At 43.3% G+C, this 20,706-nt stretch overlaps 1 long non-coding RNA gene across 1 annotated transcript in view; it reads left to right on the forward strand.

The window, feature by feature from the left end:
* The window catches only part of LOC109824666, a 21,436-nt gene continuing 2,216 nt past the window's right edge, over positions 1,487 to 20,706 (forward strand). The window contains exons 1-2 of the long non-coding RNA XR_002242724.1: positions 1,487 to 1,621; positions 1,689 to 1,766. This is a non-coding gene — a long non-coding RNA (uncharacterized LOC109824666). The remainder of the gene's footprint in view (positions 1,622 to 1,688; positions 1,767 to 20,706) is intronic.

The following is a 20,706-nucleotide window of genomic DNA, read 5'->3' on the forward strand; positions in this document are numbered from 1 at the left end:
TTAATAATTTTGAGTAATTGTTTTCGCCTTTTCACTACGTAACTTATGATGTCAATGTAGGGGCAAAGCGAGATGCAACTGGACCAGGAGGACGTGGTGGAAGCAAGCCTGATTTCAAACAGGCACCGAGAGGCTTTCGGGGAATTCTTTAGTGGGTTGATAGCTTGCCGATCGGCCCGTGCGCAAAAAAATTTAATAATTACATCAGCGTTTTAGTACGGAGGGCCCAAGTCATAAACCCATACTTCAAATTCAAGGAGCTTCCGTGGTCCGCATACGAGGATATATGGAGAGAGTTGATGGTATATGATCATTACTTCTTTGATTTTTTTTTGATATAGAATACATTTACAAAATGCATAGATATCTTATATTTTTACATGCAAAATTGTAGAAATACTATTGTCTTGAGGACTACCCTGGGGTGTGGCACTATGTCTTCAATATCAAAGTTGAGGTCGTGCTCAAACAGTGGCGACATGAGGTGAAGGTTCATACATATGATAAATATACCCAAGATTGGCAGAGATTTTTAAATCTCGATGAGAGGGTGGATCTCGATCATTTCACGGCTTTTCTTTTTTATTGGGATACCGAGTCTGCACAGGTATGAGTACATTATCAGGTTGCGTACAAAAGCATATTGTAAATGCAATTCATTTTTAACACCTTTTTTTTGTAGGATAAATCTAAGAAGGGCTCAACGAACCGACATAGCAAGCGGAAGCTTGACCACCACTTGGGATCGACGTCCTTTGCTAATCTTGAGTATAGTTATTGTCGAGACACGGTATAATATTTACGTTGTTGTATTCACATGCTACAACCTTCAATATGACCAAACTTTTCGACATTTACTATTATATTTTGTAGGGGAAGCCCATAATGCTGATCAATTTGAAGGCGAAGTTAGCTTACAGGACCTTTCACTCAACATATAAAATGAAGACAAGATTAAAGAAAACATGGTTTTGGTGGTAATTATTTTTCAATAAATCATTAAATAATAACTATTACGTTTTTGTACATTTCATTAATTAATAGTTTAAACTGTTGTACTTTGAAATCAGGCTTCTTAAAAAAATTCACATTTCCACCCACGCTTTTTACAGGGCAACATTCATTATTTGAAAAATCAATATATATCTTTTTTTCTTATGTGATTTAAGCTAATATTGCTGCCGCGTCGAAGAATGCAGCACTACGTGCTACCCAAGAAGCTGCTGATGACCCTCATGTCTTGTCTAGAGAGGAAAATAATGCCATTGCAATGAATGTGATGGGGTATAATAACCGGGGCAGATTTCCATTGATGGGGGTTGGAGCTCAGCGAGGTACCTCCAGATTATCCTCCACGGCATCCTCGACAGCCTCGACTGTAACAACATCATCAGACAGAACCCTTACATCTTCTACAATTATGCGCGTCAACCGTTATCTGTGCGGTAAGATCGACCATACATTACTCATACAGGTGACGGCGGCTATGTGTTCAGATTTTCCTCCATCCCCTACTAGCGTCGATGTTTTTACACACATCGTTTTATGCTTGTCCGGGAAGATTTCAGCTGAATTATTTGAAGAAGTTTTGGACCAATTAGATTTAGACGTTGGCGCACAGGTAAATTACAGACAAGCAATTATTTTGTTGAATTTCATTCTCTAAATATAAATCTATTTATTTTCAGGCTGGACTTGCTGGAGGAAGCAGTAGTGGCGTGCAGAGGAGGGAACTTGACGATGATGAGGACTCTTGATTTTATGAGGTAAGTTAGTTAATTGTATGTGTGTATGTGTGTATGTGTCTTGTGCAAATATGATATTTTATGCGCTTAAATGTTGATACTTGATTGTATGCATGGGGTGTTAAAAGAACAGGATTCAGATTTGGATTTACATGCTCTGTGGATTTATAATATGAGATGTAATTTATCACTGACGGTGTTTTGGAAGTCACACTCATTATATTCAGGTTTGGGCGGTGTTTTGGAAATGGGATTAGGTGATTTATTTCACCACTGAGGGGGGTCTGTTGTCAATTATTCAAATTTTGGGATATTGATCTATGCCTTTTTCAGGTTGAGATTTGTATAGATATTTTATTTTCATAGCTGATGTTGCTTCATTGAAACCTTATTAATGAAACGGTGAGGATTATATCCTAAATGGGTGTATGCATCTCAAAACAGACTCTTATTTCAGCAGCACACTTGCATTGCCTGTGCAGTCGTCGTTGTTACTACTACTACTACTACTACCGCCCTTTGCCTGCTTTTTTTTTTTGAGAGAAAACAAGGGATATACCCTGTCATTTGTATTAATCAAAAATATAGATACAAAAGAAGGATACAAAATGTATCCAAGTATTGGAAGATAGAAATGATGGTTTCTCAATACTAGTGATATATGACCTTCTTCTATCAAACATCCATGAAGGTGAAGAGAGGGCCTTGCCGTCATTCACCGTTTACATAGATATAAGAGAGAACCAAAGCCAACCATATATATAGTAATAAGAAACTAAAATTTCTATAGCCCAATATAAAACAAAAGCTAAGATTACAAAAGTAATTTATATACTGCTAGAACCAAAATATAAAAACACAGTCCCTTCTATGTGCTCCTTTGAATCGGCTTTTCCTCTAACTTTGCTTTGACCTTGTATGCTGCTGCTCCATAACCATAACCTATCCAGTCATTCAAACCCGATATTGCCAAGTTAATAATTGAATTGATAGAAAAATGAACTTGATCAAAAATGATTCTATTTCTCCATGACCATATGCTCTAGCAGACTGATGCAAATATGCACCTCCAAAGAGAACCATCCGTCCCTCTCTGATCTTCCAGTATATACATTAGCTTATCCAAAGTATTTGGCCATAAGAAAGGTAAGAAGTAGCACATAAAGTGTTGCCTTATCCAAAGTATTTGGCCATAAGAAAGGTAAGAAGTAGCACATAAAGTGTTGCCAAACTCTCTTAGATACTGGACATAAAAAGAACAAAAGCACATAAAGTGTTGCCAAACTCTCTTAGATACTGGACATAAAAAGAACAAATGTTCTCTAGATTCCGGTTCAATTCCACAAAAAGAACAGATAACGTCACCATTCCAGCCTTTTAATTGTAAATTCTCCTTTGTATGCAGCTTGTTATGCGAAAGAAGCCAGAGGAAAATACGAACTTTAGAGGGGATAATTGTATTCCAAATAACTTTGTGTAAAGGATAAATGACACCTCTCTGAATAAGAAAGTTGTAAAGAGATCTGACAGAGAATTGACTATTAGAAGCGAGAGACCATTGGGGTTGATCACAATTTGTTGGAACAATATGGAAGTTCCTGATAAGATTCAAAAGAGAAATTTTTTCAGCTTGAGCATTAGGATGAACACTTCTCCTACACAACAAATGCTAGCGCCATTCATGAGCATTAGAAAGACCCTGGCTCCTGACAGTGGCATTGTGGGAAAGGGCTAGCTTATATGATTCAGGAAAGACACTTGCCAAACTATTAGAACCAGTCCATTTATCTTCCCAAAATCTTATATTATCTCCTGAACCTATATTCCATTTATGTTATGGCAAAAAGCATCTTTCTGAGATAAGACAGCATTCCAAAATGATGAAAAAGATGATTTATAAAGACTGGTTTGCAGATTAGTATGACCGAGAGCATAGAGGTTATGGAGAAAATTGCCTGTGGATGAGTCTCTATCTAGGCACTGTTCGCTCGAAAAATCGTTGCTTTCTTCATCATTGATTCCATTGCTATCTTGAATAACAGTTTTTTCGGTTACAGAAGATCCGGTCTTTTTTAGATCCGGTTACAATGAAAATCAAAAATAAAGAAAATTAAAGATTACAACTTTTTCTCCTTCGTCGAACAAATCGCGAGCTCCTGTTATTCGGTCACTCGCTTGGGTGGGTTGTTTGCCTGCGCCGGGGTTGTTTGCTGTGGACCACCGCGTGATCTAGATCCGAACAGATCTACGCAGTATAACGGGTATGATTTCACTAAGGAAATAATAGCCGGAGGGATTATTTCACTAAGGAAACAATCGCTCGAATCTCGGGATCAAAGACCAAGCTTTGATCCGGAGTGTAACAACGTAGATCTGAGATCTTAATCCCCTCGAACTCCTACCTATTTGTGATGCGGGTGCTCGCCGAGAATCAGATCCGAACGTCCAAGTCTTCAAGCCTTCAAAAACTCCAAGATGAGGTCTCAATCCGGTAGAGTTTCGGCTCTCCAAAAGTTCTTCCAAAAAGTCCTCCCAAATGATGAATGACCCTGCCTATTTATAGGCAACCAGATCTGTGCATTTGGCACAGATCTGGGCGGCCACCTCAAGGTGGCTCGGCTCATGCCGAGCCCCCCTGAGGTTGTGGGTTTGCTGTTTTCCGCGGCCAAGCCCCTCCGGGTTTTGCGTCCGTCGTTCGGTTGTTTCGGTCTTTGTATCCGCTTCGTCCGTGATTCGGTTATACGGTTGATTGGTCTGAAATTGATTCGTTGACTTGATTCCTGATTTGGCAATAAATCCGACTCTGAGTTTGATTCCAAAACTGATCATGACGCGATCACGATTCATCCGGGTTCGCCTGTGGCGTTGCTCTGAACCCCGATTTGTTCTGAATCCTAATTTGGAAGTCTGGATCCCGATTAGGCAGTAAATCGGCTTTCGTGTCTGAGTTCGAGTCCGTTATATGGTTGGATGACTCGTTGACTCCCTGGACCGTTGGTTTGATTCCTCACGCGAGTGGATTCATTCCGTCGTTCACGTGCGGTTCGTCAGCTTCGTAGCCTTGTTAATCCGCTTCATTGCGTGTCACTTGGCTTCGGTGTTGTGGACTGACGTTCGTGCTTAGATACGTCGCCCGATGGTTCATTAGTTCGTGTTGAGCCGTGTTAAGGGACCTATAAGCAATTTTATATGCCTACAGATACCCCCTCCAAAGTTTTCCAGTCTCGTTCTTTTATAGAAGAGTCTGGAATACTTTGGATATGACTGTCCCAACCTTCAATCGGTGTAACGGGCTCTTGGAATGGCTTCTATTCTCGATTCCTTCAATCCTCCAGGCTATTCGGTGCTTTGTCGAATGCTTGAGAGGGTTCCGGTGCTGCATTTATTGTCTGACCGTTGTCGGAATTTTGAATTTGAAGTCGATTCTTGATTTCCTGGCTTTTTAGCTCGAATTAGTTGCTTCAACATGGAATTGACCATCGGTTGACGGCTTTGAATCTTCATTGTGACGCGTTGTCCGGCGTTTAACACAGTTTATACTCGTAAGTATTTTGGAGTCTACACAGTTTAAGCTCTTAAGGAGTTGGAGCGGGGAGGTCTAGTTTATACTCATACACTCCTGGGAGTTATGTTGAGTTATCCTTAAGAATATTTTTAGAAAAATATTCTCCAGAAACTTCTCAACAAAGAGGAGGGAATAGTTTATACTCGTATACCTTATTGGAGTATTCTTTAGGTTCGAATAATCTGAACCGGCCCAAAAAAAGTGCCAAAAAGGCAGTATTTGGGTTCAAAAATCTCTCCGACCCTTCCAAATATATGGTAGAGGGGTTAAATAGGTGAAGGACTGAACCGTAGGTTGATCAAAAGTCGTTTCAATGCTTAATTCAGCTCCAATTTGAATTCTGGTTCAAATTTGGTTCAAACTGGTTCAATTTGGCTCAAACTGGCTCATTCTGGTTCGACTTGGTCTGGTTTAGCCCGGTCTGGTCTGGTTCAGCCAGATCTGGTTCAAGGCTATAAAAGGGGTTCTTTTTTTTTTTCTTTTTCTTTTTTCTTCCTCTCTTTCTAGGGCCGGCCATCCCCTCCCTCTTTTCTCTTGATTTCTCTTCCCTCGAGCATCCATTCTCTTTCAAACCTTGATATTTGTCTTAAATCTGGCTTTCCTTTGAATCTTGGACTGAGAAATCTCCCAAAAATTCCAAATAAAAAGTTTCTCTCAGGCCCCTCGAGCGTGTGGTTCAAGTTTCCTTAAAGGTCTCGCCTTTATTGAATTTTGGGCTTTTCTTCAGGTAAATCCTCCGCAATCTTGATCTATTTCATGTTTGATCTAGTGTATGGAGTCGCGGGATCGCATATAAGAGTTGAGGGTGTGATTTGATGCCTCAAACTCGCCTTTTTAGGGGTGAAAATGGGATTTTTCCTTTTCTAGATCTGATCCCTCAATTTACCTTGCAGGTTTCTATGTCCCGTATGGCGAGGGGTCAATCCTCTACCGTGCCGACTGATGGCGCGCCTCCCTCTTATGCCGGTGAGCTACTTTTTCTGGAAATTTACAAATTAGTCCATTTTTTCTTGGAAACTTGCAAATTGGTCATTTTTCTTTTTTTACTCCCCGTTGTTCTCCTTGGTGAGGCAACCGGGAAAAGCCTTGATTCTCCTTGGTGAGGATCGACGCTTCAAAGATATGTTTTGCTTGGTCAAAACACTATCTCATAATAAATAAAGGGGGCGTTTTGTCACTGCGCTGTGCCTTATAAGGCAGGGATATATTATCGATATACCCTATCTTATGAAGGCGCAACGTGGCCAAAACGTCACACCCTTTATAAGGCAATGACTCTATCTTACCCCTTCGTAAGATGAGTTCAATTTCCTTTTATAACTGGAATTAACAAACGTTTAATTGCTTGTTCTCAGTTGAATACCCTTCTGGAGCGTTCTCATCTCACGCAGTATACGGGCGTCGTGGCGAGTATTATTCGACCTCCGACGATATTTCCCCTATCCCAGTCACTCCTCAGTTCGTTTTGGGCACATCGACTGAGGTTGTCCACCCTTAGCGAAGAGGACCAAATCAAATGTGAGCCTGAAGCAGTTCGCATCTTATTTGTTCAGGAATTTGGAGAGCAATTCTGGTGAAACTATTTGTGAACTGGCACCGCTTACTCCTTCAGAGGTCAATGATTTGCTGAAGAAGGTTGACGCTCGCTCTTATACTAATAGCAGTCCTGAGAGCGGCTTTCCTGCAGGGACCAAGTTCAGATCATTTTTATTCCATGCGACTGCGCCGATTCGTCCGATGACCCTTCTTGCCGGTTACCTCGCTATCTGGTTAAAGAAATGCGTGGTCCCGTATCAGTCTGGTGACGCTCTGCCACTGGAAGTGCTCTACCCTGCGGTTCAACTTTCCTACAGAAAGGAACTTTCCCTTCTTCCGGTGATGGTGGCTAACATTCATCGAGGGCTTCGACAGATTTCCGGTGCTTTTACACGGAAGGAGAGTGAATCGCCGACTCAGATTCCTACTACTAAGGTGGAGCTTCCGTATGTTTATTTGATGGCTTGGTTCGTCCTTCATCATTCTGACATGATGTCGGTACCGCATGCCATGGACCACTCTGTTCCCTTACTACTGCTGCTTGAGAATGGCGAGTGGGAAGGCCGAGGATTCTCTGATATCAGGAGGCAGTTACAGGTCCACAAGTGCTGGGCATTCTCCACTTGCTTTCCGCAGTTCTCCATTCGGTATGGCGAGTGTTTGATTGATGAGGAGAAGCCGAGGGAGTATCGCACTTATTTAGATATCGGCTGCTTTAATTGGCTAGTGAACATCAGGCCGGGCTACTTTAATTGGCTAGTGAACATCAGACCGGGCTACTTGACTTTCCGGGTGGGGAATCAGTGTTTTATAGAGCCATATCTACCCTGCCGATTCGCTCGCCAGTTTGGTTATGACCAGCTTTATGTCGGGAACCCGCGCCCGCAGCTTCGGGCTCATGGAGGTTTGGTGGACGGTCTTCGTGCATGGTTGTGGACTGTGACAGGCTGCACTGGTGCTAGGTTCAGTCTCCCGGGTGCTGAGCGACAGTTGAACCTCACTTTCTTGAGCTGCAGGTGGTTGTTAGCAGCTAATAAGACTGTCCCTGTGAAGCCTATTGAAGAGTTGGTGGCCGAAGATGCCTCTCAGATTGATTCTCATATGATCCGGGACAGTGCTCGGTCACAGAGGGCGCGGGGCAAGACCCGCCGACTTGATGCAGAAGGTCATAGGGTCTTTAGTTCTGCTGAAGATTCTTCAGGCGGAGATCCTGAAGACTACGAGGCAGATTTCGAGCGAGCTTAGTCACCCATCTTTTCTTTCCGCATTTCCGAATTGTCAGTCCTGACCACTATCTGATATTTCAGGGACAACGACAAACAGTGAAGAGGAATTCCGTCCTTTTGCTCGGGCAAGACCTTCGACTACCGTCCGTGCTGATAGGCGGAAGAGACTAGCCCATAAGCCGCCTGCAGATTCGCGGGCATCTGAGATGGACTTGGCTGGTGATGATCCTGCTGGCGACAGAGGTAACATCTACTCTATAGATCATTCTCTTGATCGTTTAGATTTTTAGGCTCATGCTTTCCCATTCCATGCAGGAGAGCGCGAGGAAGGGGAGATGAATTTCGATCCTGCTCCTCATGAGTTTGTATCTTCTGGTGAGGCTGACTCACCATACCAGGTAGAAAAACCTGCAGAAGCTGCCGACTTTAGGGAGGCTACCAATGTAGGACCTGATTCAGTGAATCCAGATACATCTACGAGAGGTAACTTATTTTCATTAGTCATATTCTCTTCATTCTTCTTTCGTACTTACATTTCTTTGTGTCAGATTTTTCGATTGATGATTTCGACGAGGCAGGTTTGCCTGCAGACACTTCTATGTTCCACTTCATATATGACTCTCCTCAGATCGATGGCCCCCTGCCCGAGAGTATGTTTCCTGAGCCCGCACTCCCTCAGGATCCTGAGAATGGTTCTTTTGAAGGTACGTGCTTCTTCTCGAGTTAATTATAGGACTAGCCAATCTTGACTAATGCAGCTATAATGTGATGCCTCTGAGAATTCTGACTTGTATTTAACAGGAGCTTTTGTTGAGAATGACCCTGTTGAGCCGGCTATGGGACCAACTACACCAGTTGATACACCCCCAGCCGTTACACCTCCACCACCCCCAGTGACTCAAGAGGGTATGAATACTATTTACTTACTCTTCAAGGTCTTTTTCTGACGGTTTTTTTTTATCGTGCAGGGAATTCTTCTCGTCTTCATATTCTGGCGAGGGAGTTGTTATCTGATGATGATCCTGAGAAGATTGTCATCTGTATAGAAGTCCGCTCCTTCTTCTCTTTCATGAATGCTATGATTGGCAAGCTTTTCCATGGTGGACTTTCTCTTCGCCAATTCAAGCCTTTCCTTGATTCTAAAGTCAATTTGATAAGGGAAGCGGGACATCCAGATTTGGCACAGGCTATAGTTGATGACCTTGATTGCCTAGAGCATGAGCTTCAGATGTTTCGTGAGCTCCGAGATGCAGGTGCTTCCTCATTTATTGCTGCCGAGCTGGACACCCGCTTACAGTCATCACGCTAGACTCAGATTTTTGATGATCTCGAGATTCAGATGCAGCGGGGCCGAGTAGATCGAGTGAAAACGAGCCTTGCTACTAGATTATCTTCGCTTGCCGAGCTCGATCTTTCTATTACCTCCTATGCGACTGAGATAGACCAGCTCAGAAGAACACTCCGTGAAAAGGAGGAGACTTTGGATATTCTTCAGATGACGAAAGCACAGGATCAGCAAACCCACACTGCTTTGTCTGATGAGTTGAGATCCCTGGAGCAGAAGCTAGCCGAGACAGAAGAGATTGCTGCGAGGACTTCAGCCACCACCGAGGAGTCCATCAGGGCTGAACTTAGGCAAGCTTATGATGAGAAGCTTTCTAAGATCAGTCAGCAGATTTTTGGTCATGGTCTTGATGTATGATTTTGTTTGCTGAACACTTTGACTTTTGATTCTCTTAGTGAAACTTGCTTTCGTCTTTATTATGATTCGTCATTCCATTTGAAATGATTGACCACAATACTCATAGGATTTTTGGCAAACCCTCAGCCATCAACGGGTTTGATGAGCCTTTACCGACTACCGTTTGAGTCGGGCTAGCATGCGGATTGTTTAAATCCGTTCGCATGTAACGTTATGCTCGGAGATTGAATTCTCCGAGACTTTGTGCTATGATGTCGAATACATAGACTTCGCCATTGTTACGGGAATAGGCTACCCGGCGACACGTGTTAGGTGTTGACTTTAGGATTTTTGGCTAACCCCCAGCCTTCAACGGATTTGATTAGCCTTTACCGACTACCGTTTGAGTCGGGCTAGCATGCGGATTATCGGAATCCGTTCCGCATGTAACGTTGTGCTAAGGGAATGAACTCCCTTAGACTTCGTGCTATGATGTCGAATACATAGACTTCGCCATTGTTACGGGAATAGGCTACCCGGCGACACGTGTTAGGTGTTGACTTTAGGATTTTTGGCTAACCCCCAGCCTTCAACGGGTTTGATTAGCCTTTACCGACTACCGTTTGAGTCGGGCTAGCATGCGGATTATCGGAATCCGTTCCGCATGTAACGTTGTGCTAAGGGAATGAACTCCCTTAGACTTCGTGCTATGATGTCGAATACATAGACTTCGCCATTGTTACGGGAATAGGCTACCCGGCAACACGTGTTAGGTGTTGACTTTATCCCTACTTAGGCTTCGGGATAAAATACCCCAGAATCGGACTCTGGTGTCTTTTTGTTCGGAAAAAGACTAAACCGGCGACGCGTGTTAGGCGTCGGCATATCCTTTCTTAGGATTCAGGATGAAATTCCCCATGCGTGTAAGGCATGGATTTTGGTGTTATTAATAACAGCCTGCCGCAATGTTGAATATGCGGGCGAGTGTTCTTTTCAACGGTTAAGAACTAAAAGGAGAGAATCGGTGAAGTAATTCTCATACCCTTTGAATGGTTGCTTATCTGCGACCACCGTCCTGACCCTTCCATCAGTGTCGACATATTTCAGACACTGATGTAAGGTGGAGGGAACTATAACATTACTATGGATCCAAGGCCGACCCAATAGTAAATTATAGGATGTCTCAGCATCTATCACGTAACACGTGACCTCCGTCTTCAGATCGCCCATTTGGCATTTTATTCGGATCTTCCCCAAAGGCCTTGACCAGCTTGTGTTGAATCCGTAAATGACTGTGCCCGTAGACGCCAATTTGCTGACTGGAATGCCAAGGCTATGCATTAGGCGAAGCGGCATAATGTTCATAGCGGAACCCGGATCTACTTGGATTCGGTTGACCTCGCTGGAGCCAATGTACCCGACAAAATACAAGGGCCGATCATGGTTTGAATTCTTCGTCTGCATGTCTTCTTTGGTGAAGGTGATGCAGGGAATATTCTTAGCTGCCACATTGCAATGTTGAGCTAATAGTTCTAATTCCTCAGGCGCCGGTTTGATCCGAGTGAGGAATGCTTCTGAATCGGCCAAGGCCTCCTGCAATGCTTCTCTAGTTTCTTTAGACAGCCGCAGCTGCAATGCTTCTTTAGTTTCTTTAGCCAGCCGCATCAATTCATATAGCGTTATCCGCGCTGGAATATTAGCTAGCTGAGCCATGATGTCAAAGGCGCGTGGAGTTTTCGAACTCTCCGGTTTATCCTTTCCAATCGGACGACTGAAACGAGACTGCTTCGGATTTTGCATCTCCTGGGGATTCTTCTCCTTTGGTTTATTCACCGGCTGTCGTAGAGCTTCTTTACCCGGTGTGGGACTTGTAATCACCCCCATCTCTGTGAGAGTTTTGGCTGGTCCCCGTTTGTTCACCCCCTGCTCACTAGGTGGCGGATAGTTGTAGTGATACTCGTTTCCGCTCCGTGTCGCAAAAACTTCTTGTTCTTCTTCAGAGAGCGGGAAAGTGGGGATTCTTTCGTCATCTTCCCCTGGGATAGCAGAGACTCCACAACAAGACTTCTCTTTCGGATGACGAACCGGCCCATTGTTCATCTCCAATCAGATCTGGATGAACCCAAAGGATTTCGCCATTTGGGGTTGTGTGCGGCACAAGTCCCTTTTGGCGCTGTCCGTGCGGATCGTCATTCACCGTCTTCATCCCGACTTTGGTGACGCGTTTTGGCTCGAACCAAGTTGTAGGCACCGACCCAAAACTGATTGACACTGCGTTGGCCCCCACATTCTTGGCTGGTTTCGGGGTTATGACTCCTACGTCGATTAACGCCTGGATCTTGTCCTTGAGGTGGTAGCATGATCTCGTAGGGTGGTGGACCGCTCTGTGGTACGCGCAGTACTTTGGATCCGTCACTTTGCTGGCCCCTTCTTGATCCACGATCGCCGGCAACTGGATCTTGTTGTTCTCCAACAGGTATTTGAAGATGCCGGGAACTTCATCATCCTTGAAGGAGTAGACTTTGGGAAACCTCGGCTCCGAAGACTTTTGTTTCTGAGGCCGTTGTTGCCAATGCGGTTGGGATTGTTGTGGCGCTCGTTGCTGCTGTTGTTGCTGAGGTTGCAATTGAAAAGTTTGGTTAGCATCAACGGCATTAGCATGAGCTTTACCTTTTCCTTTTTGGTTGAAGTTCTGTTTCGGAGGATTTGTTGCCGGTTGGCTTCTCTCTGCCTTCTTTCTCCTGAGGAATCGCTCAGCTTGCTCTCCTCGGACTTTCAGATCCTTCCATGTCTTGGATGGTGCTGTGCCCATTGCTTCCAACACGTCCAGCGAAAGGTTGTTGTGGCAAGTCTGAAGGATGAATTCCTCGGTGATCGGGTCCCGACAATTCATCGCCTTGTTCCGGAACCTTTTGACGAAGGTGTCGACTAACTCCCCGTCTTTCTGCTTCTCATCGAGCAACGATCCGATAGAGATCTCGGTGTCGTCGTCGAAGAAATTTGTAAGAAACTTCGTCTCCATGCGTCTCCATGTCGTCCCAACTGTTTATGCTTCCTGGCTTGAGGCGACGATACCAATCGAAGGCGGCTCCGCGAAGAGTGCCAACGAATGACCGCACCATCAGAGGCTCATTACCAGAGATGACTCCCAAGTGCGATTTGAAGTAAATCAAATGCTGAGTGGGTGAACCCATCCCATTAAACGGCGTGAAGTTAATTAGACTGAACTTCGCCGGATATGGGATTGATTCCCACTCTCTTGGGTATGGACAAGGAATGCCCGTCTTTTTCGTCTCTTGAGCGGAAATCAATGTATTGATTTTGCTCTCGAGGTTTTTAATTTTTAGGCTTTCACCTGTATCTTCAATAGCATTCCCGTTACCACCCCCTGCATTGACGGGAGGATCATTGATATTATGAGCATTCGTATCCTCGTCCTCCTGATGGACTTGGTTGCGATGACTCGGCTCGCCTTGCTGGTTCGCCAATGCTTGGATTTGTTGGTCATGCATTTCTCTCATGTTTTGCATGGTCATCTGCATTTCGAACCTGAAGGTTTCCTGCTGCTTAGCTAAGGCGTCTTTAATCATCTTGGCGATTTGTTCTACACTTATCATAAGTGCCTCGCGGGGTTGTCCCTCGCTGGATACCATATTATCTGATGCGACTGCGGAGCCGGCATCAGATTCTTCATCTTCTGAAGGGCGTCTTGTCCGAACCCTACCATAGGTTGCTCGCTCGATGGTTCCGGACTGCAGACGGGTTCTAGGCCGGGAGGCTTTCAGAATCGACTCGAAGTCATCCTGTGCCAATGTCCCCTTGCTGGTCATATTGGTAGTGACCCTTGAACGTTCACCATTTTCGAGCATTGTTCTTCTTCTTCGGAAACGTCTAGTCCTTGGCTTTGGCGCTTCCATACTGAGTCTTTGGAACATGGAAACTCTTTCGGGAAACATTTTGGTGCAGTCGCACTCAGATAATACCGCCCGAATGAGTTTTGAGCAAGGACATTGAGTCTCTAATCTTTGAGGGCTCCTCTTTCTGGATTTGCTCGTACCTCCAGCACGATAGTACAGCTTGTCCGTTTGAAAGTCGGAGCAACCTATCGTGTGTTGGTACGATCTCCCAGGTATAACGTCATCGTCATCTGACAACAACGTTTCCTTCTGAGAATGAATTTCCTTCTTTGAGCTCTCCAGAGTCACACGCCTCGAAACACGCCTTTGTGGGTGTGAATCTTCAGCGGGCTCCTGCACTTCGATGTGCAAAGTTGTGCGCTTAGGTGCCACGATTTTCTCCAAATGTTGAGGGCTGCGGCAACCCCCAGCATGCTGAATTGTTTGGGACTTCTTCATTGGCCCCAACCGTTCTTGAACTGGAGCTTTGCCTCGTTCTTTGGGAAGTGGACCGAGGCGCTCCAAAATTGACTTTCTCCTTCGGGATGATTCGGCATGATCTCCCGGAGTAGTTTGACCAGAAATCACCCAGCGATTTAGGTTGATTCACGTAGTTTGAATTCGGCGGTGAGTTGTGTTCCTTGGGTTTGACCGCTTGCTTCGACTTCGCCTCACAAACCTACGAAGGGTGATGCGTTTCTTGTATCTACCTCCTTCGTAAAACTTCGACGGCTTCTCGCTGGCCCAGGACTTGCGCCGAATATGCCGAGCTTATTGCGGATTCGACTTCTCACGTCGTACGTTCCGTTGAACACCGGACCCACTCCATCAGTGATCTTGAGGAACATCTTCACTTGATGTGAGTTCTGTTCTGCTCGTTGTCTTCAGATCGAATTGTAGCCGGACCCGTCACACGGCTACACCATTGCCCTGGCGATTGTATTCGCGAGGCATTTGCCGCTCCACGGCCTCTGTGCGAGCTATCTTAGAGAAGCACCCGCCTTCGATGGCGGATTTAACCTGCTAGTAGGCCGATGGACGTTCCACCCGACGTCAAACTTCGGCTGCTTTCGTCTGGATTGGTGAGCGTCGGTCGTTGGATGGCTTCAACATTCTCTCCGCGACAACGGACTCTCCTAGAGGAGAACTTGGAATTCTTTGACTTATGTGGGAGTTGATCCAGATGAGGACACGTATCTCCTCACGTACTTTCTGCTAAATGTGGTCGATCATACTCGACTCCTCCAACTGACCTTGGACCCCGGATCGAGATCCGCGGCTTGCGACGCTCCATCTCGCAGCGAGATCTGGTGCTCCCACCTGTGGCTCGCCACGAATTGCTTCGCTCAAAAAATCGTTGCTTCATTCATCATTGATTCCATTTGCTATCTTGAAACTTTTATAACAGTTTTTTACCGGCTACAAAGATCCGGTCTTCTTTTTAGATCCAGGTTACAATGGAAACAAAAATACAAGAAAAACATAACGATTAAACTTATGTCTCCTCGCCCCCTCGACAAATCGGCGAGCTCTGTTATTCGTCACTCGCACTTGGGGGTGTTGTGCGCTGCGCCTCCGGGGTTGTACTGCCAATGGGTGATCGACTGCGCGATACTAGCAATCCCGAAAGATCTACGCAGTATTAACGGTATTATTTCATCTAAGCGAAATAATAGCCACGGGAGGGCAGCGGATTATTTCACCAAGGAACAAGCTCGCTTCGAATCTCGGATCAAGACCAAAGCTTTTATCCGGAAGGGTAACAACGTTAGATCTGAGATCTTAATCCCTCGAACTCACTGGATCCTATTTTGATGATGCTCGCGAGATCAGATTAACAACCGAACGTCACTAATGTCTTCAAGCCTTCAGAACACTCCAATGAAACGTGTCTCAATCGGCAGAGCTTCGGCTCTGCAAAATTTCACTTCCAAAAAGTCCCTACAATCACTCCCAAATGAGTAATGACCCTACCTATAATAGATGCAACCAATCTGTGCTTTGCACAGATCTGTCGGCACCTCAGGTGTACGGTCATGAGCCACCTGAGTGACCGCTACGGCAGTAGCACCCAGGTGGCCGGCCTGGCCGAGCCACTCCGTTTAGATCCATCGTTTGGTTGTTTCAGTCTTTGTATCCGCTTCGTCCGTGATTCGGTTATGCGGTTGATTGGTCTGAAATTGATTCGTTAACTTGATTCCTGATTTGGCAATAAATCCGACTCTGAGTTTGATTCCAAAACTGATCATGACGCGATCGCGATTCATCTGGGTTCGCCTGTGGCGTTGCTCTGAACCCCGATTTGTTCTGAATCCTGATTTGGAAGTTTGGATCCCGATTAGGCAGTAAATCGGCTTTGGTGTCTGAGTTCGAGTCCGTTATATGGTTGGATGACTCGTTGACTCCCTGGACCGTTGGTTTGATTCCGCACGCGAGTGGATTCATTCCGTCGTTCACGTGCGGTTCGTCAGCTTCGTAGCCTTGTTAATTCGCTTCATTGCGTGTCACTTGGCTTCGGTGTTGTGGACTGACGTTCGTGCTTAGATACGTCGCCTGATGGTTCATTAGTTCGTGTTGAGCCGTGTTAAGGGACCTATAAGCAATTTTGTATGCCTACAGGCACTTCCATAACCATTTAGTCAAAAGTGAGGAATTGAACACAGCAATATCTTTAATCCCCAGGCCTCCCTCTTTTTTGTTTAAGCAAACTTTTTTCCATTTTACCAAACATTTGAAAGTATTTGTGTTAGCCTTTCCTGTCCATAAGAAGTTCCTCCTGACTTTGTCAATTTCTTTAACAAGCCATTTAGGTAGCTTATAGAAAGACATGAAATACAAAGGCACATATGTAAGAACTGAATTTATTAGAACCAGTCTACCTCCATAGGATAGTGTATTCTTCTTCCAGTTAGCCAACTTCCTGTAGAGGTTATCTAACAGAGGTTGCCAATCTGATTTAGATAATTTGCCATATTTGAGAGGTAAGCCAAGATATTTAATTGGTAGTTGACCAACTTTGCAATCCAGGGAGGATGCTAAGATTTGAGCTTTGTTTTGAATATTGCCAAAATATGTGAGTGATGATTTTGAGTAATTGATGCTCAATCCAGATATGTCTTCAAAAATATAAAGAATAGCTTTGAGAATAGTAATATCCTTGATAGAGCTTTTGACAAAGAGTAAAGTATCATCAGCAAATTGAAGAATCCTCAAATGATTTAGAGGTTCCTTAAGGCCGAGAGTTGCCAAAAGCCCCTCTTCAACATTATTCATAATCATTTTATTCAAGACATCTACAGCAATGTTGAATAGCATTGGGGAAAGATGATCACCTTGCTTGAGACCCCTTTTACAATAGAAAAATTTTGTGGGAGTACCATTGACTAGGATTGCACAGTTAGAGGATGATATAATGTGAAAAATCCAAGAACACCACCTATTGCCAAAACCCCTAGCTTTCAGAAGATCAAGGAGAAAATTCCAGTCTATGGAGTCAAAAGCTTTAGCAAAATCAATCTTGAACATTGCAACCTCCTTTTTTCTTTTTGAACAAGCATGTATCATTTCATTTGCTTGAAGAATAGAATCAAGAGTAGATTTACCTGCTTGGAAAGCAGATTGGGTAGATGCAACTAATGAAGGCATGTGAAAAGCCAGTCTGTTCGCCAAAATTTTAGAGAAAATTTTAAAGAGGCAATTGATAAGGCTAATCGGTCTGAAATCCTTCACCGAAGTACATTCTTTGATTTTAGGGACCAAAGTTATAAAGACTTTGTTGATTCTGTGAATGTGAGATGGATTCTCATATAAAAAATGCATAAATGCAATAAGATCTATCTTAATCAGATCCCAAAAAGTTTGGTAGAAAGCCAAAGAAAAACCATCAGGTCCTAGGGCTTTGTTAGCATTCATATCAAACACTGCACTCTTTATCTCAACTTCAGTGAAAGGATCTTCTAAGGATATTAAATTTTCCTCATGCTCGGGATATAAGGATTGCCAATTCATGAGCATGTGATTTCTATTTTTCTGTCCAAATAAATCACAATAATACTGGTAAAAGGCTTTAGAGACTTCTTTATCCCCGATAAAAACCCTATCTTGGTGACTGACCGAAGCTATAAAATTAGCTTTTCTATGATAGGAAGCAATTTTATGAAAGAAGGATGTATTAGAATCGCCCTCTTTTAACCATTGAATACGTGATCTTTGATGCCAATATGTTTCTTCTTCTTTAATAATAGATATATAAGAATTCCGAAGAGAATTTTTTTCATTTGATTCACAAACAGAAAGAGGTCTTTGCTCCTCTAACAAGTCAAAATAATTTATTTTAGATAAAACTTCAGATTTCCTAGTGGAAATACCTCCAAGAACATTTCTCTTCCACCATTTAAGCCTTCTTTTTAGTAGCTTGAGCTTCAAAATGAAGATGTCAACCGGGTTTCCTTGACTATGAAAAGAATGCCAGCATATAGAAACAAAAGGAATAAAATCTTTGTTATGAAGCCAACTTCTCTCAAAACGAAATAAAGGATGCAAAGAACTTAAACCTCCACTATCAAGAATAATTGGGAAATGATCAGATCCAACTGCAGGCGGAGAAAACTGGATGCATGACGGGAATTTATTTTCCCATTCAGAATTAATGAGGAATCTGTCCAATCTAGCCAAAGAGGGATTTAGTCTTTTATTAGACCAAGTGAAACATCTACCAGATAAAGGTAGGTCAATGAGAGATGTAGAGGAAATAAAGTCTCTAAAGGCCTTAATATCCCTTGAAGATCCAGTACTACCATTACGTTCATCAGAGGATAGAGTGACATTGAAGTCTCCACAAAGGATCCACGGACCAGGAAGGATATATCGAATACGATCTAATTCCCACCAACATACTTTTTTGTCCTCCCTGTCAATAGGAGCATAGACAGATGTGAAGGTGAAAGACCAGTTTGTTGGTTTGTGATGAAGATGGACCGAGACTGAGAAGATCCCCACATATGCCTGTATTAGGGAAAAGACATCTGACCACCCAACTAGAACTCCACCTCTAGATTCAGAGGAATTAAGATGACACCAATGAGAAAGTCTACTACCACCTATAGATTGAAGTTTTCTAGGTGTAGGATCAGTAAGCTTACTCTCTTGAAGTCCCGCAACATCTATAGAGTGACTGAATAGAAAATCCTTAACCAACCGCCTTTTGATAGGGTCATTGAGACCATGAACATTCCATGAAATAATCTTCATAGGTAAAACAAGAATAGAAACCAAACCATCAAGACTGACTATAAAGCAGACTACCATCATTTAGCCTCTTTATATCTCTCCATTTCTTTGGATTTAATGATATTCATAGACTTATCCGATAAAACAACACCACAGTTATCAGCAATAAGGCCAAAAGAATTCTTATCTAAAGAATTTATCGGTAGAGCAGAGGATGAAGATGTGGAGGATGAAGATAATGTACCTTTTTTCTTAGCCCTGGTAGATATCTTTTTTGAAGAAGAGGCCAGCTTGAGGAAGCTTTTGTGTTTACGACTGACATAAGTCTTGCGAACAGAAGAAGAAGATGCTGTCGGAGATGGACGCCGAGTGAAGCCAGGTGGAACAGAATTGGTAAAGTGAACTGAAGGTGTTATAGATTGTTTTGGCGGGAAAGAAGTAGCCGAGGATTTTGAGTTTGCAGAATCAGATTTCCCGCCAATGTAATTTTGCCAAGTAGACTTTTCAATAAAGACTGAGTGACCCTTCCAAGTTTTCTTGACCAATTCAAGAGGAAAATCAGCAAGAGAATCAGGAGGAGATTTTGAACCTCCTGCTAACGGAATCTCCGGATTATTGGCCTTAGAATCTGCCTTAGATGTGGCCTTAGGATCCTCCTCAATAAGATCTTCTTTTTGAATTTGAAAACTTTCCTTTAGTGGAGCAGAGTCTGATGGAAGGTCCTGAAAATTAGCAGATTTCAAAATAGGTTCTGAAGAATCCATAATTCCTTTCCCTTTAGATGTCACTGGTGTAACAATCTGATATGGAATTTCCGATAATACTATAATGGGTGCAGTCACTTGTTCAACCCACTGAGATTCAAGAATAATATCCCCCTGAGCTTGCATTGCATTTAGATTCTTGCCAATAATTTCAGAACCCAATTGACCAACACCAATAGGGGTAATCTCTAAGATTACCTCCCTAGAAAAAGAATCTACTTGAGAAATATAGGAACAGACAATTGATTTAGGGATTTGATCAGCCGCTTTCACTTTAACCAGGATACGAACATCTTGGCCATTTAATTTTTCTTTAAGATTTCTGCATCCCTTGATCATTTCTCCAAAAGAACTAATAATCCTCCCAAGAATATCATTGGACCAAAAATGAAAAGGGAGATTCTTAATTTTGATCCATTGGTAGAAAACAGAATCTATAATTTTCATTCCAATATTTTCAGTCCATGGTGCAAACCACCCATTGAACCTCTCAAAATCATGCAATTTCACATCTACTGCCTCAGATAACTGAAGAATTGATGGGAATTCAACTAAGAATCTATTGTCTTGAATGGGGATAACTTTACTAGCCAATTCTTCCACTGAAAACGCCAAGATAATTTGATTTTAAGCAACTCAATGGATGGCGATCCCTCGGAGACAGTCAAGATAGCAAAAGATGCAAGAACCTTAGAATTATTGAAAAGTGTAGTGGAATCAGACAAATCTACTTTTTTCTCCAGAGGGCGTAAATGAGATCTGCAATTTTTAGCAATGTGACCCTCCTCATGACAATTGAAGCAAATATAAGCACCCTTAGGACAAAATCTAGTCGAGTGACGATCATCACCACAATTAAAACATCTCCGGGGCTTCTTAGGGTCCATGTAATCTGCTGGGAAAGGATGGCGAAGCAATTTGCTATCCATCTTACGACCTCCTCTTTTCCGAGAGACAGTAGTCCACCCTTGATTATCTTCTACACCAGAAAACCCTTGATTTTTTTGCAGAGGATGAAAGTTTTGGGGCTTGTTTGGAGGATGATGGTTATTGAAAAGGGAGTT

Source organism: Asparagus officinalis, chromosome 9 (genome assembly GCF_001876935.1).
Source record: "Asparagus officinalis chromosome 9, Aspof.V1, whole genome shotgun sequence".
Taxonomy (NCBI): Eukaryota; Viridiplantae; Streptophyta; class Magnoliopsida; order Asparagales; family Asparagaceae; genus Asparagus; species Asparagus officinalis.